The sequence below is a fragment of the Amblyomma maculatum genome, chromosome 1 (assembly GCF_055883805.1).
Source record: "Amblyomma maculatum isolate TAMU_Amacu chromosome 1, ASM5588380v1, whole genome shotgun sequence".
Classification (NCBI taxonomy): Eukaryota; Metazoa; Arthropoda; class Arachnida; order Ixodida; family Ixodidae; genus Amblyomma; species Amblyomma maculatum.
This window is the reverse complement of record NC_139344.1, coordinates 493,591,078-493,595,484: the sequence shown is the minus strand read 5'-3', so window position 1 is coordinate 493,595,484 and position 4,407 is coordinate 493,591,078. Positions and strand designations below refer to the sequence as shown.

The following is a 4,407-nucleotide window of genomic DNA, read 5'->3' as shown; positions in this document are numbered from 1 at the left end:
GCAGTGCATTGAGGGCGATGCAGCCGAAGAATGTGGGACCGTGTCGTCCGGTGCAGTTGAAGAGGTAGCCGGTATCGCAGCTTCTGAGCTCATGAGAGCAATTATGGAAAACGGGCGCGCCACGTATGGCATGATGGAAATCACCAGTACATTGCCTCTCAGAATTACAAGGTGTGACATGTTGTCTGCGCTGGCGGACATCGAGAAAATGTTTTATGAGAAGTTCGTGCAAAAAAGCATAAATGAAATTATCGAAATCGAACTGACAACTAGGGGCCAAGGAAAAGTAAAAAGGTTTGTTATTTGCTTTCATGCGTTGCTGAACTTTCTTCCTGGCACTAATGACATGTTCTTGATACTACATCAGGTGGCATCAGGAGAGGATTCTTCGGATTACAAGCTCCATTGCTCACAGAATAAAGACAAGAGAGGCAGAGTTCGAGGCTCTTGCACATGCATTGGTTACGCCGAGGGCCTTTGCAACTGCTGCCACCACCTACGGTAAGCAGCAGCACACTCCGTACAAGTAGAACATGCAAGTATAAATAGGCAGTCTCGTTGTGACTTTGTTCGTAAAAAAGGCTAATTGTATATATTGCGTTATCTAGTGCACACTTTAAAGGTGCCCTTAAAGTAAAATCTAAATTTTATGAATCTTACCGAAAAGTACTAGTCAACTTTTCTCATTTTGCAGGTAAGAATACAGAAGACGTGGCAAGAAAGGAGCTCTCTACGCTCCTGCGAGTTCCAGTTCATGAGGTAATTCCATATGTGTTCAAGAAGATTGACACGTTTCCTAATTCCTTCCATTTGTTTCTTTCTGCAGGTCGGACTGGTTATACACCCGGAACAACCCTGGTTGTGCTGCAGCCCGGATGGCATCTTTGTAGCCGGCAATACAACTCGTGTTGTTGAAATCAAATGCCCCTTTTCTCTCAGGAACTCAAAGCTTATTGATGCAGAGCAAGAAGTTAGCTATGTTAAATACATCCACTATGTCAATGGAAAGTTGACTCTAAAAAAAAGTCACCCATATTTCACACAGGTGATGATTATATTGTATGTTTTAAATATTGATGAAGCGCTTTTTTTTGTGTACTCAGAAAAGCAAAGTGTTAGCATAACTGTCAAGAAGGATGAAAAATTTCTCTCCGAGTACATACCTAAGCTTCAAGCATACTATTTCAAGTATTATTTAAAAGAGCTGACAAACTTGTCACGACCAAATGTTCAGGCGTAATATCCAGTCCACATAATTTTATGTTGTTTGTCTGTGAAGTGTTGGGTTCTTGCAGCATGGGCACAATAAAAACAGGGTTGATAATGAAAGTAAGATTTATTGCAGTGAATTCGTCTATGTACACTTCATGACATTGGACAACATTGTTTCCTGGGCTCACTGAGAGGTTCTGGAAATGTTCAGCTGAACACATGGTTGGGCTCATTTTCCATCCACACTATGACTGGCTTAAGATCTCGTCACTCATCTGCATTGTCAGTATTTTGGCCGCTAAAGATTGGTGGCTGTAGGTTGGCCAGAATACAACACATCCGCATAATATTGCTCATGTGGGGAATCAGTTCAGTAGGTACCCTTGTATTGAGGATATTGAACGTTTTCACACGCTGGATTACCCTTTCGACATGTATGCGCACCTGGGCTACATTGTATGTTTCCTGAAGTTCCTCATATGTAAATTGTACATTTCCTTTTGAAAAAGGGGGCAATACAACAATGCCTTTCTGACCTGCAGCGGGTGCTCTAATGCCTGGAAAGCCCTTGTCCGCTAGCACTATGTCGCCCGGCTCAATCCTGTCAAGGAACCCTGACTCAAGTGTGATGTGTCCGATGCGCGACCACCATAGGCCTCGGAGACAAATGTCACTACACCATTTGGCAAAATTCCTAGTAAAAACTTCAAAGTGTAGCCACCCTTATAGTGTGAAAACAGTGCTCGCCTTTGCTCAACAGTAGGTGGCTCTTCAGTTCTTATTTCTGTGCAATCTATGATGTAACGGCAGCGAGGATAGTGGATCTTGAAACATGCTGGCATTGTTGCTTGCACGGTGGCAAGTGACGGTTCTGGGATCCATTCCTTCATTGCAGCTAACAAGTTGCTCAAGACAAAATAAAATATACGGCTTACTGCCGTCCGGTGAAGCCCAAAAAGAACACCAAGGCTAGCAAAGGAGATGCCAAGTTTCAGTTTCATAAGAAAAATTACAAGTTTCTGTGGAACTGGAACATCGATTCGCCTTGCTACTATGGGTGAAAGAACAAACATCAGTAAGGCAAATACATTGGTGCTAACGCCACACAGTTCTTTAAACGCATCTGCTCTCTCCCTCAGCGAGTCATATCCAAGGAATACACAGCTTCTCTCCTCTATTCCAGTGCTTGTGGATGTTGTGGCTGGCACTGCCTGCACAGCTATATCTGTTGTGCTTGTGTGTGACACTTGCGTTGAGGCTGAGCCATGTGATGTCACTGAGAGGAACATGTTGCACTGGCCTTCAGGTAGAACCGTGTTTGTTTGAGTCGCCTGAAAAATATAACACGTGCACAATCAATCTTTATTAACCAATACTAATAACTCCATTGTCAAGCTATAGCAAGAAATTAACAGCATTGGTTAGAACAGAGTATGAGCGCTGTTGGGGACACACTTGCATAACACTGAGCACATAAATATACACACGAAAGCGAAGGTAACAATACTAAGAAGACTGCCATGGTTGTGCACAGCTGCACTAGCTAGGGTGCCCTGGTGCTGGCTCTCTATATTTTCTTTTACAAAGTTAAACTCTCCTTCAGATTCAAACCACTAAATATACCAGCACAAAAATTTGTTTTAAAACAGCAAACAAAAGCCAAAGAACATATTCAAATTGCTTCAGCAGACATGCAGTGATAAGGAAAAAGCAATAATGAAAACTAAACCAGTTGGTGAACGATTTTATTGTCCCATTGGGTGGCGTTTGGCCAACAGTTTAGAATCCGTAAATGCATACTGTATAATCACGCCGCCGCGCATAAAAATAACAGCCTACATATAGCATGGGTTAACATTTGAGATACTGATTCCGAGGACGCGGGTTCAGTCGCAGCCGCCGCGGCCGCGTTTGGATGGACGCGAAACGCAATTAAGGCGCCCGTGTACTGTACGATGTCAGTGCATGTCGAAGAAGCACACATGGTCGAAATTACAGGAGCCCTCCACTACGGCGTCCCTCATAGCCTGAGTCGCTTTGGGACGTTAAATTTTATAAACCATACATCTGAGGGGATTCACTAAATGAGGTCCTTACCACGGATACAAACGTAACGCTTTCTTCTGACCCTTCCAATTGTTCCTCATCGGGACCGTGGGCCAGACTGCGACACGAAGTGCCGGTTACGGAGTCTGAATCCGTTGACACCTGTGCCGCACCCGCTGATCCGCGTCGTTGAAACCTAAGAAAAAATGTTAAAGAATGCAGATGGCTGTTCAGCAAAACATAAAACTGCGACACTTCGTATGGGCTCGTCCAGATCGCGAGGACGATTGAGCGCAAAGACTAGGAAATGCACGGCATAACACCGACAGGACCTCGCGAGGACGACCCAAAGCTCGTCCCGTGCATTTTGTCCCCCTCCCTGTTGCTGCCGTGTCAGCACACATAATTCTGCATTCTTACAAAGCACTGTATATTAAAGCCTACGCATCATCGGCTGGATTAAAACTTACCGCTGGTATCTCTGAAGCTTCGTTTCGGGCCCAGCGCCATCGTCTCTCCCATAGCAAGCAGGGAATATTGTTGGAATGTAGGCAGGGTGGTGTGCCGCAGAACTTCTCTCGTTGCCCACGAAGTGGGCGCTACATATGCGTGTTTGGCCCTTCACTGGTTGCCACAGTCCGCCGTCCGCACTAATAAATAGAAATAAATGCTGTATTATTCCAATTGTAACCTTGGAGACAGCCAAAATCGACTCTAGAAGACGAAATGGCCACTTGTTTACCTAGCACGTCGTACTGCTCTGATCCACCACTCCCGTCGCTCCTTCTCGTAGGGCTTCCATGGAAATCCATAGAACTTGATTTTCGGGACCTTGCCTGCAACGTTTCTGTAGCTATTGTGACAACCGTACACGCAGCAATAAACGGTGCCGCCTTTTTTCGTCGGCGGCTTGTCGCTGTCCGAGCGAGACGCCATGCTCACTGCAGTGAGACGGGCCGCTCCAAGACGACGCGAAAGTTACGCCGCGTATTACAGGTGGCGCCACTTGTCCGGCTCAAAGCTGCAGCGCACGCCCCTGTTGCACGTCGCGCCCTCTCGCGGGAGTCGGTTCTTGTCATCGCAAAAGCGGCCCGCTCTCCGGCGCCGGTCGTCACACTGCCCAATATTCTAGAGAACTATAGCCGGGCA

The 4,407-nt window shown here is 45.9% G+C and overlaps 1 pseudogene; it reads right to left on the bottom strand.

Moving 5' to 3' along the window:
* Positions 1-1,317: 1,317 nt before the first annotated feature.
* LOC146210267 (uncharacterized) lies at positions 1,318-4,194 on the bottom strand (annotated as a pseudogene).
* Positions 4,195-4,407: the final 213 nt, after the last annotated feature.